This window comes from Schistocerca nitens, chromosome 2 (assembly GCF_023898315.1).
Source record: "Schistocerca nitens isolate TAMUIC-IGC-003100 chromosome 2, iqSchNite1.1, whole genome shotgun sequence".
Classification (NCBI taxonomy): Eukaryota; Metazoa; Arthropoda; class Insecta; order Orthoptera; family Acrididae; genus Schistocerca; species Schistocerca nitens.
The window spans coordinates 966,621,685-966,647,427 of NC_064615.1; positions in this window are offsets into that span (position 1 = coordinate 966,621,685).

Genomic DNA, 25,743 nt, shown 5'->3' on the forward strand with positions numbered 1-25,743 from the left:
TTGTTGACAGCACGATAAAATGAGGGAAATGAGAACTCGTACGGAATGAGATAGGTGTTCGTTCTTTCTGCGCTCTATACGAGATTGGAATAATAGAGAATTGTGAAGGTTGTTCGATGAACCCTCTGCAAAGCACATAAATGTGATTTGCAGAGTATCCATGTAGATGAAGATGTAGATGTACACATTCGATGTTTGCAGGTGTGCTCACAGTATTTGGTCTCCCAGTTTTCTTCTTTGTCGTTGACGCCGTCTCCTCAAAGTCCTCAACCCACTTTTTAATTGTGCAGGCAGATGGCACCAGCCGCTTCCGATTAATTTTGAAGCGGTTGCAATGCCCGACAATGCTAGCTGGCACGAACTATCGTTTGGATCAAATGCTTTGACAGCGTACTCACGATGTTGTGGGCTTCAGCGCTCCATTATGACTGAATGCTATTTCGCGCCAAACGTTACTGATTCTGTCCCCTCCACCTGTCTCTGACTCCTGATTCGTGCACTGTTTAAAATCGCGCGATATTATGCCTCACCCTGTATATGTTGTAAGGTGGCATGGTCTCCTAACCTTCATTTCTTACATATTCCGTCCTCGCAATCGTATTCTGCACATCAAGACGCTTCATTCGAACCCAAACTTGATAAGGTAGAGTCAATTTTGTATGAATTCATGTAAGAGATATGCAAATTTAATAAGTAAATCGCAAGTGCGTACCGAGGTGGAAAAAGTCGAGGCTGGCATACACAACATGACGGCGCCCAGAGAGAGGAAAGCTTTTGCCAGAGCAAAGGGATAACGACCCCCGTGTTCAACTGAAAAGCAAATTCCTCTACATTGTGTGGGAGCACCCAGAAGACGTATTTTTTGATGGATCGACTGCTTAGTTATGGAGTTCTCACAGGAGGACAGTATCCGCCTAATAGAGATGCTACGTATTTCTGCATTGGTCGACTTAAACGAAACGTCATTCTCCCATTTAAAAGAGCAACGCTGATTGGCGGAATATTTCCGATGGAAAGAACCAGAGGAGTGAGGGAAGTCAGTGAATGATATACCCCTGCAACTTTTCCAGAAAAAGGGGCCGTTCAGTTGTCGCTCTTGGAACAGGAACACGTTATGAGAGCGAGTGCACTCATACGTGTACGCAAAGAGCGAAGAGCAAAGTCTCTCCTCAGTACTTCACTGGGAGAGCACCTCTGTCATTAGCGAATCGGAGTGATACTCTATATTGAGTCGCTCGCAGTTAAGCATTGTTCACTGTGTTGGCCGCCACACTTATTGTACGGTGTGAACATGGACAGAGTACTAGTTAAACGCCTGCCAGCGAATTTTGAGTGGCATCGCGGTGGACTGGTTACCTGACCGGTGTACCAATGCCAATAGTTGGACTAGAGGCCGATAGGAGTCCTTGTCTTCATCAAGGCGTAGGGAGAGTTTGATTGGCGAAGGTCAATCCAGATAGGAAGAGATAGTTGTGTTATTTGTCAGCAGCGAGCAACGCAGGCTGCAGTGGTCGCAGCTCACGGTATTGTGCGCTACAGCGTATGTGAGCCCCATCTGTCCTCCATAACAGTACATTCGATTACATTTCTCACGCAACAGCCTCGACCATACCTATAAAAGTTATTCAAGTTGTGTAGGCGCGACTCTCGTCCATTCTGCTGAGTAAATAACATTCTTAAAGTAAAGGGAGGAAAGAACCTTTACATACTTTGTAAAATAATAGCATTCCTATCCATAAGAAGCAATCTACTGTTCCGAAAAGAACCCAGAAATTTATTATTTTATAAGAAAAAGTTTCACTTGATTTCCCAGAAATTTTTGCAGTAAATAATATTGTTCGTTCGTTTAATGTTTTTCTTACACTAACTAGCAATACTCCAATAACCAAGTATTCCACTAGTTATGTAAGAATATACAATATTTTTGTGTCTTTTCCTTACAGCGGACAACTCCAGAAGATATTTGTTGCTGAATGTTTTTCAAGCAGTTCTTGTTGGTACATTAGGAGCGTCTGTCTGACTTCTGTAGTAGTGTGAGGTGGAAATTATTTCTTGCAGGAGCCAAAGGATACTTGTTGGATCAATCCATTGTGCAACTTGACAAAATAAAACCCACACACTCACAGTGTGTCATGTGAGTCAATTCTGAATCAGCATGTTTCACTTATCTGAGCCGGCCGTTATGGCCGAGCGATTCTAGGCGGTTCAGTCTGGAACCGCGCAATCGCTACGGTCGCAGGTTCGAATCCTGCCTCAGGCATGGATGTGTGTGATGTCCTTAGGTTAGTTAGGTTTAAGTAGTTCTAAGTTCTAGGAGACTGATGACCTCAGATGTTAAGTCCCATAGTGCTCAGAGCCATTTGAAGCATTTTTGAACTTATCTCAGAACGAGTGTTATATACCAAGATATCCGACGATTTTTAAGCTTTATTTCTATATGTATTCTCAGTATCGCATAAAGAGGACTTCTCAGTAGCACCTACAGGACTGTCAGTCGATGAGTTTGACTAGCAGGAGTTGCGGATATTTGGATTCATTTTTCAGAAATGTGTTTAAAATTATTGTGGTTGGTTGGATAGCAGACCACCAGGATGATTATGCTTCTTTCAGTTGTAAAATATTTCACCAACGTAACATATCAGTTACGTCTTCATAATTAACGCCATGTCATAGGAACCGTGACCAATTTTTTGTAATAAATAAGCAAAAACCCTCTGAATAACAATCGGTTTCAATCTACTTCGCATAGCATCTTCAGGCCTGGCGCCATTAAGTGGAGTTTGAGGCAACGTCGACAAAATGCGCTTTGCCGTTTCAGTCTTGAAGATGATATGCAACACAGATTGAAATCAGTTGCCGGTAAATAAAAATTTGTGATCCAGACGGTGTTTATTTATTAGATCAATTACGTAGTGCCTTTCAACCGATGTGAATGACGTACAATGATATCAACATGTACAAGGACTACGTTTACTCTGGTGTAACAGCACCATTAAAAACTTTGAAGGTGGAATCTAGCTCCGTCTTGCCCCTCCCTCTTAAGGGCTCCCTTGGAACAGAGGATACTTAGCAATATCCGTCCTGTACCAAAGAAAGACGTTCCGTTTGCTGGAATTGAGAATAATCTACAAACAGCAGCATATCAGTGAGAAAGAAACAGTCATGTAGCTTGCAGATATTTGATAACGAATCGATGATTATGGCATTTTATGAGGAAAAAGAAATTAGATCCAAATTTGTAATAAATGCGAAGATAGTGAAGGTAGAGAACTGTAACTTAATGCATGGAAGCGATACCTGGATAACAACAGAAAACGACGCACTAGGAAAGTAAATTCCAGAAATGAGATAGATCTGTAACGGATGCAAAGATCGATACCGAAGTATAGAAATAAATGTAAAACTGGAATTAATACCCATAAATGAAAAAATAGAATAAAGGAATTAATGGAAACAGCACATCAGTGGGATGGAGGACGTGAGACTACAAAAAATACTTTGTATACGAATACAAACATGCAGACAAAGAAACATAGACCAAAAAGCATATGAAAGGAGTTTCCATAAGCAGACAAAAGAGAAAGCAGATGTTGACGACTATTTAAACATTACACATGCACGACAAGGGAAAAACAAATGTCTTTTAAGGTCGTAATAATGCAGTACTTCTTTAGGGTCATTATTATACAGTATCCTGAGTACCAAATGCAGCGAGAAATAGAAAGGTGCGTTGGCAAAACAGTACCGCGTATTACGTTCAAGGCAAAAGCTTTATGGACGGCACAGTAACGGGATTTTAAACGGAAGTGTGACGCATTGCGGTTAAAGTTTCAGGCGAGGGGCAAGAAAGGCTAAATAAGGCTTCAACAGCCTTAAGTTAGGCATGTGAGCACGCATTATTACCGTCTGTACCAAACGTCCCAAATTGCATGGCAGGCTGTCTCGAAAGAAAAACAAAGATATACTGTGCCAGGACCAAGGTTATGGCATAATGATAGTGAATGAACGCCGCCAAGTGTATACAACACTCAGTGGCTTACTAATCAAGGTATACACCACTCAGTGGCTTACTAATCAAGAAGGAAGACTCCGATTGTGTTTTTACAGTTAGTTAACGTAATACACACATCAAAAAAAGTTCCCAGAACTCCTGAAGATAGACTTTGACTGTGGATATTGTATCACAGACACAGTCCCTTTGGCTGTTCAGAGATGCCACTAAACCCGCCCAAAGATGTAAACAACCATGCATGAGCAGCGCCTATTAGGCGGAAGGGGTCCGACAGTCGATCAGTTCCAGCCATTCTACCAGGAAGGAGGTACAAGGCTCCTGTTGTCTGTAGTTCAACCATGCCTAGACGATCAATATCGCCGTTCGATCGCGTCGCATTGTTACAACAAGGGAAATGTCCAGGCGTCCCGGAATGTGCGAAAGCGATGTTATTCGGACATGGAGGAGATACAGAGAGACAGGAACTGTCGATGACATGCCTCGCTTAGGCCGCCCAAGGGCTACTACTGCAGTGCATGACCGCTATTTACGGATTATGGCTCGGACGAACCCTGACAGCCACCATGTTGAATAATACTTTCGTGCAGCCACATGACGCCGTGTTACGACTCAGACTGTGCGCAGTAGGCTGCATGATGCACAACTTCACTCCCGACGTCCATGGCGAGGTCCATCTTTGCAACCACGACACCACGCAGCGCGGTACAGATGGGACCAACAACATGCCGAATGGACCGCTCAGGATTGACATCACGTTCTCTGCACCGATGAGTGTCGCATATGCCTTCAACAGTCATGGACTGTTCGGCTGGTCCCGGCGGAGGTTCGAGTCCTCCCTCGTGCTTGGGTGTGTGTGTGTTCGTCCTTAGGATAGTTTAGGTTAAGTAGTGTGTAAGCTTAGGGACTGATGACCTTAGTAGTTAAGTCAAAAAAATGGTTCAAATGGCTCTGAGCACTATGGGACTTAACATCTTAGGTCATCAGTCCCCTACAACTTAGAACTACTTAAACCTAACTAACCTAAGGACATCACACACATCCATGCCCGAGGCAGGATTCGAACCTGCGACCGTAGCGGTCGCGCGGTTCCAGACTGTAGCGCCTTGAACCGCTTGGCCACCCCGGCCGGCAGTAGTTAAGTCCCATAAGATTTCACACACACGTATGTCTTCAACCACACAATCGTCGGAGACGTGTTTGGAGACAACCCGTTCAGGCTGAACGCCTTAGACACACTGTCCAGCGAGTGCAGCAAGGTGGAGGTTTCCTCATGTTTTGGGGTGGTGTTATGTGGGGACGACGTACGCCGCTGGTGGTCATGGAGGGCGCCGTAATGGCTGTATGATACGTGAATCCCATCCTCCGACCGATAGTGCAACCATATCGTCGGAATGTTGGCGGATATTCGTCTTCATGGAAGACAATTCCCGCCTCCATCGTGCACATCTTGTGACTGACTTCTTCATGGTAACAACATCGCTTGACTACAGTGGCCAACATGTTCTCCAGATATGAAGACTATCGAACATGCCTGGGATAGATTGAAAAGGGTTGTTTGGACGACGTGACCCACCAACGACTCTGAGAGATCTAAGCCTAATCGCCGTTGCGGAGCGGAACAATCTGGACCAACAGTGCCTTGATGAACTTGGGGATAGGATGCCACGACGAATACAGGCATGAGGACCTGCTACTGGGTATTAGAGGTATCAGTGTGTACAGCAATCTGGACCACCACCTTTGTAGGTCCCACTGTATGGTGGCACAAAATGCAATGTGTAGTTTTCATGAGCAATAAAGAGGTTGGAAATGATGTTTATGTTGATCTCTATTCCAATTTTTTGTACAGGTTCCGGGACTCTCGGAACCGAGGTGATGCAAAACTGTTTTTCATGTGTGTACATCATTAACTTTTTACAGGTTTTAGGGATTTATAGTAGGATAATACTGTCACATATGTATCTGGAGTACTGTGTTGTAGGTAGTACTTTTCATCACACTGCTTATTTATTTCATTTTCCTAGAAAGCCTGAAACACAGGTTCCACTTCAGGCCATGTGTTCTGCCGAAACGATAATGTGTGTAACTCCCGTAACCTGAATTTTAGCCTCATATTTTATTTCTTAAAATAAATATGTTAGGGACATAAACAATAATAACATTTAATTATAACAATATAAAACTAATATTACTACTTTTACTAATGATAATATACATCTACAAGATTACTCCGTCATTCACATTTAATATTACTACTTTTATCAATAGTAATCTTACTCTGTCATTCACATGTAATATCACTACATTTGTTAATAATAATTTACATCTATACGATTACTCTGTCATTCACAGAACGACCATCATACTATTTCTTGGTCGTTCCACTCTTGAACAGCATATGGATAAAATGAGTCCGTGAAACTTTCCATGAGATTTCTCCTATTTTTTTACGGTGGTCATTTCTTCCTTTGGAAGAGCCAGTGGACAAAACATTTTAGAATTCGGCTGGAAGATTGGTCACTGAAATGCCGTGAAAAGATTTTTCGCAGTGATAAAGGCATTGTCCTAATGATTGGCACCCCAACCCGCTTATCATAACCATGATACTGTCTCCCCTGTTTCGGGATGATTCAGAGCGAGCTGCTTTTCTATAAACTTTTTCGATGTCCACCGTCAATCCTATCCGGTAAGGATCTCACACCAAGCTGAAATATTCCAGAAGAGGCGGACATGTGTAGTGTAGGCAGTTCGTTTAGTACATTTGCTGCATCTTCTATGTGTTTTGTCACATTCTGCACAACATTTTCTATGTGATGGCTCCAGTTTAAGCGGTTCTTATTTACAATCCCTAGATATATATTTAAATGTGCATCATCGAAATTTGTGTGATTTATCGTGTAACCGCAAATTAACGGAATTTTATTGGTCCTCGTATGGAGGTCCTCACACTTTCTATCGCTTAGAGTCAAGTGTCATTTTTAACACCGTATAGACAAGTTGTCTAAATCTTATTGCAATTCGTTTTGGTCTTCTGATGGCATTACTAGACGCTAACGATAGCATCGTCTGAAATCTAAGAGGAATGCTCAAACTGTCTCCTAAATCGTTTGTATAGACTGAGAGCATCAAAAGCCGTAAAATACGTCCCAGGGAACCTCCAGATTCCTGTTTCAGAAGACGATTTCCTGTCAGTTACTACCAACTGTTATCTTTCTGACAGGAAATCATAATTCGAGGCGCACATCTGAGGCGATATTCACAGACACTCATTTTGAATAGAAACTGCTTGTGAGGAACGGTGTGCAAAGCCTTCTGGAAATTTAGAAATCTGAAATCAGCTTGAGATCCCTTGTCGATGGCACTCTTCACATAGTGTGAAACAAGAATCAGTTGTGTTTCACAAGAACGGTATTTTATGAATTGTACATGTTGCTGGGAGCGATCTGATCATTACTGATAAATAATTTTTGCAGGCAAGATCGCAAGATGAAATATTTTTCTTTTCTCAACGACTGGTTTATGAATGTGAGCTTCTTACGTGTACATATATCGTTTTCTTCAAGCTGTTTCTTAATGTTCGAACACAGTGTATTTCCCAAAATCCTACAGGAAATCGATCTCAGTGATATGGGTTTATAATTCACAGAATTACTTCTGTTCTTTCTTGTGACCTGTGCAACTTCCTTAGGTACAGATCTTTTGTCGAGCGAGTGGCCGTACATGATTGTTGAAAACAGAGCTATTTCATCAGCACACTCAGAAAGCAACATAACTGGCATATAGTCCGGACTGGAAATCTAGCATTTGTTAAGTGATTTAAGTTGCTTAGCTACACCGAGGGTATCTTACCGAAATTACTCATGTTGAAGCAGCTGTTTTTGATTCGAATTTCGGAATATGTATTATATATTCTTTGGTGGAAGAATTTTGGAAAACTGAGTTTAGTAGCTCCGTTTTAGAAGCGTTCTCGTCAGTAACATTACCATTGCTATCACTCATTGAAGGTATTGATTGCGTCTTGCTGTTGTTATCTATGCATACGATCAGGATCTCCTCGGATTTTCAACTGGGTTTCGAGACAGAGTTTCGTTGTGGAACCTGTTAGTAACATCTTGCATTGAAGTCTGCACAGAGTTTCGAGCATATACAAACTGTTACCAATCTTGGAGATTCTGCGTTGTTTTAAATGTGGCAGTCTGGTTTCGTTGCTTCTGCAAGTGTGACTTGAGCTGTTTTTTTTTTACCGCGTGGTCTCTGTTCCTTCTCTTATTAATTTACTTCGGATAAAATTCTCAATTGCTGTCAACATTATTTCCCTGAATTTAAGCCACGTTTATTAGACGCTTACAAAGTTAGTATGGAAAGAAAGGTGCCTGTCTCTTAGGAAGCGATCAATAGAATACTTCTCCGTTTATATTTGGTGACTTTTGATGCTATGGTATACATTATCACTGTAATGATCTCGCGGTCAGTAATTTCACATTTCAGTTTTCCATTTTATCCCGAGATACTTGCTTGCCGTTGTTGGCTGTTTGATTGATCCTTTCTCGCAGAAACTACACTCCTGGAAATGGAAAAAAGAACACATTGACACCGGTGTGTCAGACCCACCATACTTGCTCCGGACACTGCGAGAGGGCTGTACAAGCAATGATCACACGCACGGCACAGCGGACACACCAGGAACCGCGGTGTTGGCCGTCGAATGGCGCTAGCTGCGCAGCGTTTGTGCACCGCCGCCGTCAGTGTCAGCCAGTTTGCCGTGGCATACGGAGCTCCATCGCAGTCTTTAACACTGGTAGCATGCCGCGACAGCGTGGACGTGAACCGTATGTGCAGTTGACGGACTTTAAGCGAGGGCGTATAGTGGGCATGCGGGAGGCCGGGTGGACGTACCGCCGAATTGCTCAACACGTGGGGCGTGAGGTCTCCACAGTACATCGATGTTGTCGCCAGTGGTCGGCGGAAGGTGCACGTGCCCGTCGACCTGGGACCGGACCGCAGCGACGCACGGATGCACGCCAAGACCGTAGGATCGTACGCAGTGCCGTAGGGGACCGCACCGCCACTTCCCAGCAAATTAGGGACACTGTTGCTCCTGGGGTATCGGCGAGGACCATTCGCAACCGTCTCCATGAAGCTGGGCTACGGTCCCGCACACCGTTAGGCCGTCTTCCGCTCACGCCCCAACATCGTGCAGCCCGCCTCCAGTGATGTCGCGACAGGCGTGAATGGAGGGACGAATGGAGACGTGTCGTCTTCAGCGATGAGAGTCGCTTCTGCCTTGGTGCCAATGATGGTCGTATGCGTGTTTGGCGCCGTGCAGGTGAGCGCCACAATCAGGACTGCATACGACCGAGGCACACAGGGCCAACACCCGGCATCATGGTGTGGGGAGCGATCTCCTACACTGGCCGTACACCACTGGTGATCGTCGAGGGGACACTGAATAGTGCACGGTACATCCAAACCGTCATCGAACCCATCGTTCTACCATTCCTAGACCGGCAAGGGCACTTGCTGTTCCAACAGGACAATGCACGTCCGCATGTATCCCGTGCCACCCAACGTGCTCTAGAAGGTGTAAGTCAACTACCCTGGCCAGCAAGATCTCCGGATCTGCCCCCCCATTGAGCATGTTTGGGACTGGATGAAGCGTCGTCTCACGCGGTCTGCACGTCCAGCACGAACGCTGGTCCAACTGAGGCGCCAGGTGGAAATGGCATGGCAAGCCGTTCCACAGGACTACATCCAGCATCTCTACGATCGTCTCCATGGGAGAATAACAGCCTGCATTGCTGCGAAAGGTGGATATACACTGTACTAGTGCCGACATTGTGCATGCTCTGTTGCCGGTGTCTATGTGCCTGTGGTTCTGTCAGTGTGATCATGTGATGTATCTGACCCCAGGAATGCGTCCATAAAGTTTCCCCTTCCTGGGACAATGAATTCACGGTGTTCTTATTTCAATTTCCAGGAGTGTATTATTTCTGCTTGCATCTATTGGTGTTGGCGAACTCTGACAGCGTATAGTTTCTGTTTGGTACATTTACCAAGTAATTTATCTAATTCCGTCAGCACTTTCATTTTAATAGGTCCATTGTCCCTAAACTCTTTATTTACTCAGTAGTATTCATACGCCACGACTTGAACTACGACTTTGTTGTGGTGGGCTTCAGTCCGAGGTATAGTTTGCTACAGCTCCTGATGCTACCGTATTCTCTGCAAGCCTTTTCATTTTTGAATATGTACTGCTATCTGCATCCATTTGAACCTACTCACTTTATTTTGTCCTTCTTGGTCTCTTTCTGCAACAATTTTTATTCCGTATCCCTCCTCCCCCCAAAATCTCCCTCTGATGCTACAAGAAACGTTCAGTAAGTAATGCAACACTTTTTTTTTTTCAGGAAGCAAATTGGGTTTGGTCTGGATTCCAACACATTATATTATGCCCCACATCTTTGCTTACAAAACTCTACTTTTCAACACAATCTCCATTCATTGCGATGACCTTGTGCCACGTTACTAGGAGGGCCTATATACCATCGTGGTACCATTCTACCATTCTAGTAGCCGAAGTTAGAGCCAACGTCTTGCTGCATCAAGACCTTCCCCATCATCCACGTACCGTTTCCGGCGAAGTGCATCCTTCTTTGGGCCAAACACACGGAAATCGGAAGGTGCTAGAACTGAGCTGTAGGGTCGATGAGGAAGAACAATCCAATGAAGTTTTGTGAGTTCCTCTTAGGTGCGCACACTTTTGTGACGCCTTGCACTTTCATGGAGAGGGAGAAGTTTGTTTACACTTTTGTGGTGACGAGGTCTTCTGTCTTCCGTTAGGCGACGAGGAACCCAGAGGGCAACTGATGGACGAGCTCGTCGGCACTTGAGTTTTAAATTGTGATCCGTCGATCACCTGAAATGAGAGTGTCTGCCGTTCCAACACTGTAGGAGTCACAGCTGTGTGCTGCCGACCAATAAGCGGAAGGTCGGACAGATTTATGTGACCTTCTTGAGATGATGATAGTCGCCTCGCCCAACGACTTACCGTGCTTTTGTTCACGCCCAAAGACTTACCGTGCTTTTGTTCACTGCCAGGTCTAAGTAGACATTCTGCAAGAGCCTATGAATATTTACGATGTTCTTATTTCCCGCAAAACGAAACTCAATGAGAGCTCACTGCTTTAAGACGCCATATTGAACGCTACTTGTAGCACAGATACCTATCGCAACTTCATGGAACTATACGGGCTGAAGCGGGAATATTCCACGATGTTCCATAAAAAATTCCACATTTTTCAACCGAAACAGGCCGAAAAAAAGTGTTGTATTACTTACCGAGCGCTCCTGGTAAACTGATGATGATGTCTCAGAGTTATTTCTATCAACGAATCCCTTCTTTTAGTCAAGTTGTGCCACAAATTTCTTTTCTCCCTAATTATTTACAACAACTCCTCTCTTAATACGATCTACCCATCTAATCTTCGGCACACTTCTGTAGCACCACGACCGAGTAAGGAAGCGCAGTGGTTAACACAAAGGGCTTGCATTTAGGAGGACGATATTTCAGATCCCCGTCAACCATTCTGATTTAGGTTTTCCGTGATTTCCTTAAGACGCTTTACAAAGGCACGGGCCATTTTGTTCCCAGTCTTTCCTTAATCCGAGCTCTTCCTGCATCTGCAATGACCTTGATATCAGAGGGATGTTAATCTTTCTACTTTTTATTTATTTATTAATTTTTTTGCAGCTCCACACTTCAAAATCTTCTATTATTCCCTGCCTGAACTACTTATCGTCCACGTTTCACTTCCGTAGAACTCTACACCTCAAATATCTTCAGAAAAGACTTCCAACCGCTGAAATTGTTACTGCATATTAACAAGTTCTTCTTTTTCAGAAATGCTTTGCTTTCTATTGCCAGTCTTCGTGTTGTATATCCTCTCTACTTCGGCCATCAGCAGCTATTTTGCCGCCATAGTATACAAGGTGGCCCATTGACAGTTACTGGGCCAAATATCTCACGAAATAAGCATCAAACGAAAAAACTACAGAGAACGAAACTCGTCTAGCTTGAAGGGGGAAACCAGATGGCGCTATGTTTGGTCCGCTAGATGGCGCTGCCATAGGTCAAACGGATATGAACTTCCCTTTTTTTAAAATAGGAACCCCCATTTTTATTACATATTCGTGTAGTACGTAAAGAAATATGAATGTTTTAGTTGGATCACTTTTTTCGCTTTGTGATAGATGGCGCTGTAATAGTCACAAACGTATAAGTACGTTATATCACGTAAAATTCCGCCAGTCCGGACGGTATTTGCTTCGTGATACATTACACGTGTTAAAATGGACCGTTTACCAATTGGGAAAAGGTCGATATCGTGTTGATGTATGGCTATTGTGATCAAAATGCCAAACGGGCGTGTGCTATGTATGCTGCTCGGTATCCTGTACGACATCATCCAAGTGTCCGGACCGTTCGCCGGATAGTTACGTTATTTAAGGAAACAGGAAGGCCGGCCGGAGTGGCTGAGCGGTTCTAGGCGCTTCAGTCCGGAACCGCGCTGTTGCTACGGTCGCAGGTTCGAATCCAGCCTCGGGCATGGATGTGTGTGATGACCTTAGGTTAGTTAGGTTTAAGTAGTTCTAAGTCTAGGGGACTGATGACCTCAGATGTTAAGCCCCATAATGCTTGGGCCCATGTGAACCACTTCGTTGCTGTTGAGCTTGACGGAATTTGACTGTTAAGCGAGACTGCCGTGATGGGCAGCAGCCACATGTCATCAGCGGGCCAAGCAGCTTCTGCTACTGCTGCTGCTGTTGCTGCTACTGGCTCGCTGTGGATGTGAACGCGTCCAAGGTCACCACGCTCCCACGGTCGCTTGCTTCCAATATCGTTGCTCGTCGCCTCAATTTAAACGTCGACCAAGACCCAGTAGACCTACAGGGATAAATGTGTGTCAGCTTATCGCGGAATTCAAAGCGGTAGACGCAAAATTTGCTTCTTATCTGAAGGACACAATTATAATCTGACAATTTCTATACCTAAAACCATAAATTCAACATAAAATGTATTTATTGATTTGTTTATTTAACCTGATCTCATTAGCGCTATCAGGCCCTCTACTACATCGGACTAGGGTGTCACACATACAGTACCCTTTTTACGTCACATGACGACAAATAGTATTAAAATGATTTGAGTGTCTGAAGTGGCAATGTGAGTGAATAATACTGACTATGAACTAATAAAGTTAATACTAGCAGTACTTGTACTGCAGCAGTGCTGCCATTAATAGTGATACTAGTAACAATAATAATAATAACAATAATGACAGTGGCAGATAGGAAAAGAATTTATTAAGTGTACAAAGTAGTTGGTAGATGTTTTCTGATGTAGTGCGTTACAGGGAAAGAAATTTAAGGAGACTGCACCAGCTAAAATAAGGAAGATCTGACAGGAAAGAAGGATGTACAATGGTAACGAGAGCGTACAGGGACAATGGTGATTCTTATTGTTACTTTAGACGATAAGTCATTAACTGTCTTCTAAAGATGGAGATGTTATTCAATTCTCTAATATAATGCGGGAAGTTATTCCGGCTACTGAGAAGTGGCTGAACGATGGAGTGGGACAGAAGGGATTATGCTCAGACATATCGTTCAGACAAGAGCGTTAAGCTCAAGAAGAAGTATGAGAGACAGTGTTGGTTCATAAGACTGGAGAGAAGACAGAAATTTCTACACTTTTCTGCACGCAGTAAGGATAGCTGTGCATATGATTGTTAAGAATGGTCAAAGAGTCGAAAATCAGAGGAATAACTACCATAACCATCCATAATTAGTTCCATGTGCCAGGGGCTTTCCTGAGAAGGGCCTTGGAGAATCGCATCACTGCAATCAATAATTGGAAGTATAAGTGTTTGTAAAAGTTTGTTTTCCGGGTCAAGACGGAAGAGCTTATTATATTTTTGAAGGGAATGGAGAGATACTGATGCCTTCTTGCACATTACAGCCAAGCGTTCAATCCAATTTAGATTTTCATCTGTTTTTACTCCTAGACTCTTTCCTGAGAGAGAATAATTGATGTTTTGGATTAAAGATGATAGGGATTCCCGATATTTTGGGCTAATGGGCCTAGAATGACAAACCAGTACCACTTGGATTTTAAATGCGTTGAGCTTTCAGCCTATATTCTGTGCCCATTTTGATAGTGCAAAAAGGTCGGTATGGAGATCTTCGATAGCTGCACTCAGGTTTATTGGTTTTTCACTTAGATACACCTGGAGGTCATCAGCCCACATGTGGTATCTGCAGCAGAACAAAACTAATGACGTATAATTTGCGTGCAATGAAAAGAGTATAGAACCTAATACCGAACCCTGCAGGACGACTGATGCCACCTGCCTCCATTTTAACTTTATGGTGATGGACATGACACACTGCTGGCTAGACGTGAGGCATGAGCCACTGGACTGCACTTGGTGAGAAATTTAGGCTGCTAAGTTTGCAAGTAAAATGTTGAATTCGACAGCGTGTAAGGCTTTGCTCAAGCCTAAGAACCATATAATAGTTGCCTCTTGTGAATCTAAGGCAACCTTCAGGTCGTCTGCACTTTTTGTACATATTGTGCTACGGTGTTTATTGAAACCTGGCTGGTGTTAGTATAGCAGGTTGTCTATAGTTAGGTACTATAGCTGCAATTCATTACTGACTCCCAGAACCAGCACTTCTGAATACGTTGAATAATTCAATTTCATGAGCTGCTGAATGCCAATATCCGAGAAGTAAGTAGAAAAATATCAAATTTCTTATGAAACCCTTAGAACAACATTGAGAAAATATACATACAATGGCTGTGGTGAGTTGCACGCAAGACAGTAACCACTGGATAATATAAGAAAAAGGAAAATTGTGAAAAACAGTGAGACTCGTGCTTTTTAGTAAGAGCCAGATGTCGTAAGAAGAGAGAGATAGAGAAATATACGACTACGTTTGCTAGGTCCAAAAATAGGGAAGCCGCACCTGGCGTTGTATTTAGCCGGATATTTTATCCTAAATAGAGGACAACGTATTCAAAATAGAAATAGAGTCATTAATCAATTGAAGTCAGTTTTCTGCAAGATCAAATTTAAACACGCTTAAACTAAAAAATAGTAAACAACCTCATAATTTGTCCGTTATGACAGCAGCTAAGTCCTCAGTCTTTTTAATTGCTCAGTCTTGTTCCTAAGATAATATTATGTAAAAATAAACTAAATATTCTTCCTTGAACAAAATAAACAATTATCTACTCTTCTCGGACGGAAAGCGAAAACATATTCAATAGCTTTGGTCATTTTAGGGTTGCAAAGAAATAATAATTTGCAATTTGGTGTCAATATTTATCATCTAAACCCACTTTATGAAGACCGTTGTTTTTCTTGGAATCATTTCATAGAACGCTTGACAGTGTAACTTTAAATTACAGAACAACATCGTCATCTTTGTGATTGTGTCGGCTTGCAGTTTATTGTGGTCCTTCGTCCACTGCTCGTTTGTGAAGAACAATACTCTCCAGAAATTGGCATTATGACCTGAACTGCAAAGTAATATTATGCCAATTTGAATATTTCAGAGCAAACGTCTTCATTCTTCTGTGATCTGTCCACTTTTCTTGTGCAAAAATCTTTTTAAAGGCAGAGTCGTCTATTTTTTGACACGATTTTCGTGAAGTTTTGACAATGGTCAAAGAATTTACTATCATGCAAGTTTATGTTTCCACTGGATAAAATGTCTATAGTTTCTGCTGCTCTCCCAGTGAAAAACCTGCATAATGCAACCTTCTACGAACGTGTCATCTCCAGAGATTTTCCAGACGCATAGCCAACAAAATCACCCGATCTGAATTCCTGTGGCTTTTGGCTCTGGGTATATCCAAAACAACGCATTTACCTGGTCTCTATCTGATCTGAACGCCGGTATACACGAACACGTTGCTCAGGTTCCAGCGCAGCTGCTGCGAACAATTGCTGTTCACGTCGTTTTACGGATGTAACATCTCGTCGACGTCTTCGGTTGTAATACTGAATAAATTGTGTAAGTGGCGGTTAATAATAAAATAACATTATGCCTTTCATAAAAATTTCTCGGTTCACTTGCCGCGTCAGATTCGGAAAAAATTCCAAGCTTCAAATGATATCCTCCTTTATCCACATCAGGGACTAAAACTGACGAAGATGATAGAGGATGGTGTCAGTTTTTGTCACTGACGAAGGTGAGCGAGGACAACATCGAAATCTTGGAATTTTATCCGGATTTGACGCCGCAAGTGAACCGAGAAATTTTTATCCAAGGACTCCGTTCTGAAAAACTTCGTAGCCATAACATTAGGCCTTTCTCACTTCTTTTACCTTTCGTGTCCACGTCCAGTTCCTAATCCATCACATAAGCAAACATTTATAAACGCGTTTCTTGCATTAACAGCATCAGATTCACACCTGGTGGCCTAAATTGGAACTAATTTTTTTCGCAGCTTAAATCGGTTCCAAATTAAGTATTAGAATATCTACCAAGTTTCGCTGCCGCACGATAATTACACCCCACACTGGGCCTCTGTGAGTAGCTCCACTCTACTTATAACCACCCCGTACTTTGCCTCGCAAGCCGGCCGAAGTGGCCGTGCGGTTAAAGGCGCTGCAGTCTGGAACCGCAGGACCGCTACGGTCGCAGGTTCGAATCCTGCCTCGGGCATGGATGTTTGTGATGTCCTTAGGTTAGTTAGGTTTAACTAGTTCTAAGTTCTAGGGGACTAATGACCTCAGCAGTTGAGTCCCATAGTGCTCAGAGCCATTTGAACCATTTTTTTTGCCTCGCACTCTTTGTGTAGAGTGTGGTGTCAGCGCCAGACACCACACTTGCTAGGTGGTAGCCTTTAAATCGGCCGGGTCCGTTAGTATACGTCGGACCCGTGTGTCGCCACTATCACTGATTGCAGACCGAGCGCCGCCACACGGCAGGTCTAGGGAGACTTCCTAGCACTCGCCCCAGTTGTACAACCGACTTTGCTAGCGATGGTTCACTGACAAAATACGCTCTCTTTTGCCGAGACGATAGTTTAGCATAGCCTTCAGCTACGTCATTTGCTACGACCTAGTAAGGCGCCATTATCAGTTACTATTGATATTGTGAATCATGTACCGGCAAGACCGACGTTCTTCATTAACGGATTAAAGTTAAGTATTCCACCAGCTACGTCCGTTTTTCTAAATTCTAATTTCCTTGTCCTGTTCCGGACCTCACGCCAGCCTGTGTGAGCTAAAACGCGTGCCTTTCGGCCTCCTCTAGTAACACGGTGTTGGCTCTCCTGCCAACCAAAACATAGAGTGGTTGTGATATTTTGTATTAGCCTCTTTCAACCCACGAAGAAAGACATAGGACACAGACATAAGAATAGCAATGACTGGTATATTTGTATATCCTTACTGTGTATCTCCTTATTCCTCTTAATCCTCACGTTTTCATCATTATATTGGAAAGGGCCTTAGTTGTGCGTTCTGTACTTTATCGCTAAAAAGCCTGACAAAATCCAGACAGACCGGACTTGTGTATATTTGGCTGGACATATACGGCTCAAGCCGCATAACTGACAACACTACTTGCGACTGTAGACGTGAAACTGGAGCGTGGAAGAAAACCTTCGATTATATAAACAAATAATGGAATCACCTGCAGAGAATGCACAGGGAAGGAATGACTGCAATAATGTTCCGTTACCACTCCGGACAAAGAAGAAATATCGAGATACAAAATACAAGGATGTAAAACTGAACTCGTAGTGGACCATAATGTCCACTAGTTGAAGAAGGATTCCGAAGAATTAATTGAGTGAAACATTTGACTGGACATGGGTCTGTTTCTGCAGTGACGGCATGTTGTCTGAAGACTGGTTGGATACAGTTCTCCGAGCGTGTCTATACTGTGCAAACCTTTTTATATCTGCGCAGCAACTGCATCCGACAGCCATTCGGACCTTCTTACTACATTCGGACTTGTTCCTCTCTTCAATTCCCCCCCCCCCCCCCACACACACACACACATACACAAACACAAATACGCTACATTCTATTACCAAATTGAGGTTTCTTTGGTACTTGTGAATGTGTCCTGTCAACCGACACTTTTAGTCAACTTGTGCCACAGATTTGTTTTCCTCATTGCGATTCCGTATTCCCACTCTTTGTACCAAACTAATTTTTAACGTTCTTCTGCAGCAGCACATTTCAAAAGCTTGTGTTCTCTTCTTGTCTGAACTGTGTATCGTATACGTTCCACTCCGTCTGAATACCTTCAGAAAAGACTTCCTAACATTTAATATCCAATGAGAAATTTCTCTCCGTCAGAAATGCTTTCCTTGGTATTTTCAATCAGCATTTTATGTACTCTCTACTTCGTGTAGCAAAACAACATGATTGGAACCATATACAGGAATGTGTGGATAATGTTTTTTTCGAAAGTCTGATGTCTCCACATTCGTCAGTTCAACGTATCAACTTAGTCGTTTCGTTGCCACTTTCCTTAATGGTATGAGAAAGTTTGAAGGAATGTTATTTATATCTCCTGCTTTATTTGCTAGCAACTCTACCAAAACTGTGTTAAATAGTTATAATGAATCCCCACCCCCCATGTCCTTCCATGTACACTCCTGTTTCTTCTTCTGTCACGTCATGATACTTTCTTTTCCTCGTGGAAGCCGTCAGTGTACTCTTTCTATCTATCCTCTGTCTCATCTGCGTTTAAAAGTGGAATTCTTTTTGCCCTCGTAGTGTTGACGCCTTTGTTTTTGGGTCGCCAAAAGTTTTTGCACTTTTCTGTATGCTGAGTCAGACGACCTAATTCTTTACCTATTTTTCTCATTTCTCATTGGCTTTCCTGCACTTCCTATTTATTTCATTCTTAAGCGATTTGCATTGCTGTACTTCTGTGTCTTCCGAACGTTTTTGCGCTTTCTTCTTTCTTTGGTGCGTTGACGTATTTCATCTATTGCCCAAGGTACCTTCACAGTTACATTATTTGTCTGCCCACCTTCGATATGGCGTTTTTCAAGGATGTCCGTTCTTCTTCAACTGAACTGCCTATTGGATACATTACAGCAACGTCTCCATCTTTAGCGGACCGCAGACGCATCTCAGCGTTCCTCAGTACCTCAGTATCCCACTGATTTTTGTACGATTGTCATCAGATGCAGCCTACTTTTCATCTACATTACTAAACGGCTAAAATCACGTAGTCCCAGTTGCATGTTGCCCATCTAACGGCTTACAAGGGCAACAAAAGTTTGATTTTGAGTGTTTTGTATGACTATTAACCGAATATTAAAAAATTTAAATGCTGTAATAATCTACTCTTTAAGACGTTTATTCTTATGCTAAAGATTTAACGGCAACATATCAAGTTTTAAACATAGAAACTTAGTGTATAGGTCTTGTGGTTGACTAGAAAACACTCTATCAAATTCTGCAGTTGGCAGGAGTAAAATACAGGGAGCGAAAGGCTATTTACAACTTGTACAGAAACCAGATGGCAGTTATAAGGATCGATGGTCATGAAAGGGAAGCAGCGGTTGGGAAGGGAGTGAGACAGGTTTGTAGCCTTTCCCCGATGTTATTCAATCTGTACATTGAGCAAGCAGTAAAGGATACAAAAGAACAATTCAGAGTAGGTATTAAAATCCATGGAGAAGAAATAAAAACTTTAAGATTCGCCGATGGCGTTGTAATTCTGTCAGAGACAGCAAAGGACCTGGAAGAGCAGCTGAACAGAGTGGACAGTGTCTTGAAAGGAGGATATGAGATGAACATCAACAAAAGCAAAACGAGGATAATGGAATGTAGTCGAGTTAACTCGGCTGATGCTGAAGGAATTAGATTAGGAAATGAGACAATTAAAGTAGTGAAGGGGTTTTGCTATTTGGGAAGCAAAATAACTGATGATGGTCGAAGTAGAGAGGATATAAAATGTAGACCGGCAATGGCAAGGAAAGAGTTTCTGAAGAAGAGAAATTTGTTAACATCAAGTATGTATTTAAGTGTCAGGAAGTAGTTTCTGAAAGTGTTTGTATGGAGCGTAGCCATGTATGGAAGTGAAACATGGACGATAAGTAGTTTGGACTGAAACGTCCCCTTTTGAACGATTATACATGACTGTGTTTAAACTGACACACAATATTTTTAACGCAACGCAATCTGACTTTCAATAATCCCTACAAAAGAATGGCCCTGATTAACATTAACCTATACCTTTCACAAATCACTTACCTCACAAAAATCTTCGTTACTCGAACTACTGCAATACAGCGAGCGCCACTACTGCCAGCTTAACAAAAGATTCAAACTACTGAAGGCACCAACTACTGATAGGCATAGTTAGCAAATGAAAGATTTTGATAGAGAACAAACAATGTATTTACCTTAATAGTCATAATTGACATCCTGTCTTACAAATTTCAAAACTCCGCCATCTCTCTCCCCACATCCACCACTGCTGGCGGCTCACCTCCAACTGCGCAACGCTACGCGCTGTTCACATCCAGCTGCCGCTGCCGAACACTACAATGGCAGACAACAATGCAAACTAGCCACAGACTGCACACAGCACAGCCAGTGATTTTCATACAGAGCGCTACCTAACGTTGCCAATAAGAAAACATAAACAGCCTACTTACATAGCCCCCATGCTCCCCACAAAAAAATTTACAAATTGTTTTGGGCACTGGCCAATACAGATTTGAAAAAAATTTTCATAATTACAGTAAGAAAGATATCAAATGCACACACTTATTAATACAATGTTGGTCAAAAGCTAAAATTTTCTCACAGTCCATAAAGACAGTCCTGATCATTCATCACAGTAAAACTGCCGTTTCTTTTCTCAAAGTCTGAGCAGTGAAAGACAATGCACACGGAAGTAGTGGATATCCATGCAGTCTTGAAGAAGTAGTGTTGTCCTTCCAACGGAAAGGCAGTGCTGACTCTTGACATGCTGACAGGTAATGGCCCACAACAGAGCAAACCCACCGTAGAGTCAGTCGAAGTTTTGAGGAATATTGGTAGGTAGGTCATCACAGAACAGACCACTGCACTCTTGTTAGAGATTACGTTGTTGGTGGGCCACCAGAGGTGCAGACCCACTGCAGTCCTTGTAGAAATAATGGTGTTGGTGAGTCATCAAAGGTGTAGACCCACTGTAGTCCTTGTAGAGACGGCCAGCAGCCATCTGTTGCGACTGTGCAGGTGCACAATCACCATCGGAGAGTCTTGTGGACAATATAGCAATTCCATGAACCACCACTTGTGCACTCACAAAATTTTTTTTGAATTGTCCTTAGAACCAGCAATGCTGTTATCCAGTCCCTTGCTGAATTATTAACACTCGTGCAAACACTATCAGTCCCTACTTCTCTCATATTGTCCATACACTATGACCAACAGAAACGTGTGCAGTGAAATGTAATTTACAAGTTACTTAATTTGATGAACTGGTGTCAATTACAATTTTATAACGTAAGAATACAATAACAAGGTACAAAATACATCATCAAAGAACATAACAACACAGATAACATTTGAGTAATACGGGCTTTACAAAAAAAATCGAAATAACATATACATCAGTGTTACAGGAATTATGACATAAGTACATACATAAAAGATCAGAATAACTTTCGAAACATCAACTTCACACATGAGCATTAAAACAAAACAGAATTAATAATGTCTAACATCTTTACAAAGTAAATAACATATTAATAATGCAAATTATATTTGAGGATAACAGTATTCCTCATCATAGTTCATGTAGCTAAGTATTAGAAAAATTCTACAACATAAGCCTTATCAGGTAAACATATAAAGACAGGAAGAACATAAATACACAAGGGTACACAAACACATAGTGGGATAACACAAGGAAAGGACAGGGTTTGTTTTACTGCAGTATTTTGCAAACAAAACTTTCTTTACTTCTCGGAGATCTCCCTTCGTTCTTCATTATTTCCAAGAAGTCCTATCTATACCTGCTTTCTGTACTTTTCTCGTATAACCTCTCAGTGCATTTCTTCAAATTCATCACAACTCATTTTCTTATATAGTCTACCCTCTCGTAAGCTAACTTAAATCTACTGAGCTCAGATGCTAAACTAAGGGATGAGGCAATGCAGCAGCACAAAACAATTAATACAAACATCAATGACAAAAAATTCGAATTGGCAAAGCAATTGCAATATTACAACTAATATAAGGCAATGTGCAGCAAACAAGAAAAATAAATCTGTAGTATAACTGGCTTAACAGAGTAATACAAAGTGAAATTTAGTAGCACTATGCCTGGCAAACAGCAGCAGCAAACGCAATAACTTATATCTAAGCATGACAAAGCTCAAGCAGAAAAAATAGTACACTAAAATGGCCATGTTTAATATCTATGTCACATCTTAATACTACAGTGATGCATCACAATTTATTCTACAAAAGAAATTACAAAGTACTTAAAAACAAAATTATGTATACAGTGTAACACCATGGCTCTACTGCTCTACTGATTTATTTTGCCTTTGTTTCATTTAATGTTACATCATTGAGCTTCTGTAAATGTGTTTGCTTGAATCGATAACATAAAATTGTATACTGCTTTCTTTATATAAACTTTGATGTCATGGTTTGGTTCTATGATGTGTAGTATATCTTCCATTTAAACTCTTTGTACCATTTGGAGGGAACAAAACTTACTGTATATAATTGTAATTTTGTGTGAATAATTTTTTTGTAGACATGTTAATATGTGCAAATGTTCTGTGTTATTATATGCGTTTGTTTGCTGTTATGTAAACTGCTGATCCTCACTTAGGGCTCTTAGTATTCTGTGTATAAAAGTTGTTGTGGTTCCCCTCGGGAACGGAACTGTGTAGCGCGCGCAAATTGTGGTTGGCCTAGGTGGAAAAGGTGGAACTGATAGTGAGTCGGAGACGAGCCAGCAGTTGGGGATGAGCAATGAGTCGGAGACAAGCCAGCAGTCGGGGACGAGCAATGAGTCGGGGACGAGCCAGTAGTCGGGAACGAGCTACGAGTCGGAGACGAGCCACCAGTCTGTGCACTGCCATGTAAAAGATGCATATTGTGCCGATTTCGAGAAAGGCTTTTCCTGCTTCTTTCTAAGGCCTCGGATGTATGGATAAATAGCTGGAAATATTCTGGAATTTGTATCTATCATCGCCACCAAGAAATGAACGAGTCCAGCAATTCTGCCTGCAATTCCACCTACCAGCTTGCAGTTGCCACCACATTGCGCAATCATTGCAACGTAATACTATTATGATGTACAGTGAAGGATCAGCTTAATGGATGTGCTAATGTGCTGAAATATAAGGTAATTTATATCGGAATTTATGTACCTACATTGATTTTTCTCCTCATCATAACACCTCTTAGGTTCCTCTCCGTTTGAACTAAAGTGATTTCCGAGTGTCCTTACTGAAAGTACGTTAAAACCCAGTTTTCTATTTAATGCCTCTTGAACTTAGTAAAAAGAAAGTTAAAGTTAATGTGGCAAGAGAGTGAGTTAAAGTAAATGTTGTTTGCTGAAAATAATTTTCCTAGTAAAACTGCTTATTAATGTGTTGTTGCCAACTTCAAATTAAAAGTTCTTAAGACTGAGCTTTATAAAGGTTTGCTTAGTAAATGATCACATTACTGCCTGTTGTAAATCGTAGAAAGTGAGTCAGTATCTTACATAAATGTTAATTTTATGTCTCATGGTAGTAAAAGTGGAAAACTGCATAGTAGGAAATTATACGTTCATGACTACTGAGTGTTTGTCTCTCTTGTGTACTTATTAACAGTATAAAGACCACTCAGTTTGTGCAAGCCCTGAAAGTGATAGTGTTTTTCTGTACCTGTTATAATTTTGCAAATAGTTTGTGCTGCTCTAACTATTAGTTTCAACCTTACCATAAACATATGTATGTGTCAGAGTTAATTGCAATCGTTTGTGGTCAAGTACAGGTTGTGTTTACCCATTAGAGTTACTAATAACTATTTTCTTGAACGAGAATATTAATCATTCTCTTGCCTAGTTAGGCTGGCGACCGTTTTCTTTATCAATTAAACAGTGCAGATAGGCAATATTTCGTTTGTCACTGTTTAATTATTTACGTAATTCTGACTTTCACTTCCGATAAGCCACACCCATTAGGAATAACATGGTCAACAAAACAAAATTCCTCTCAGAGGGTAACACTGCTCTGTTGCTTTATACCATAACTGCTATAACTAAATAATTCTGTTTTGCAAACTGACTCCTACTCAAAGGTTATGGTATAGCGGTAGCAGACAGGAGTGTTATACGTGGCTTTTCCGTGACAGGACTATTTGTTCTGTTGGGGCATACTACGTAATAAACCAAACTTGGTATTTCATAGTATAAGCTACGTAAATAACGCTGTTGTAGTGTTATAACAGTTACTGTTATTATTCCCTTATTATTGTTCTTTCCATTCCAAGAGCTCCTTTTTCGAAGAATGTGGATCATAAAATAATTATTTAATAGATCTGTTGACAGGATGTGTTCACGTAGCAAATGCATTTAAGTTTATTTTATAAAACCAATGCTGCAACACAGCTGGAAAACAGATATCAAATGAAATAAGCAATTACGCAAAGCAAAGCATAAAAACATCATTCAATAGCTATGTGGCATTTCGTAAGTCAGCAGCTCTCAACTCTCGTAGAAAGACGCTTGTCATAATCAGGTGTGCAGGTGTAAGTATCTTTCCAAGTAATGAGCGTGTCGTATTTGCGATGCTTTCTAGAAAGAAATGTCAATAGCGAGGATAATGTCCTCCCTTTTTTTCTCCACCTAATGGCTTTCTTTTGTCAGACGACTATCTCTTAGCTGGGCGCCCAAAAGGTATCACGTCAAGGTCACTTACCTTTCTTACCGAAATATTTACGACAGCAGTTTCCGCTACAGTGGCAGTCTCATATAAAAAAATTTCACAGGTTGAGAATTTGCGTTACAAATGTGTAGAAGCAAAATCCTATAAATATAACAGTGTCCAAAAAATGTTCGCCGGCATTCTAATACATTCACGCATTTACATACATTTCATAACTCTTAAAGTACGATTCTTAGTTTCCAACAACATTTTCACAAACCAGAGTCCCGAACCACTACTCATTATTCCTTACCTTATTACACATATACATATTCGTCGACACTTCTTCAATATTTCATCATAACAAATACGTAGCATAATCAAATTCCTTATATAGCACCAGCTTATTGATCATAAACATACCTCAACAGCATAATACACATCGTCGTCATAAAAATAACATCAAAACACCTCAGTCAACGCTCAAAAACGTCGTAGCTTTCTGCAATAATGTCAAAACCTAAATAAAAAAAAATACTCTGCTCATTTCAGTGGTGTCATCTACTTCAAATGTAGTTTAAAAATCATGATCCCATACCAAACACATAATTCAAAGCCCTCATAGTATCACAATGGTTCTGAAAAAATATGAAGAGTTCACAAAGTACAGACAAAATACAGTTTCATAAGTGTGAAGTTATCCAACTGTGTGATTGCGTAAACATATCACTGATGTAGTAAAAATATGTTTGTTTCTCTGTTAAATAATCAGATAGCTGTGTGATTTTGTGTTAGAGAAATATGGTACCGATGTGTAAAG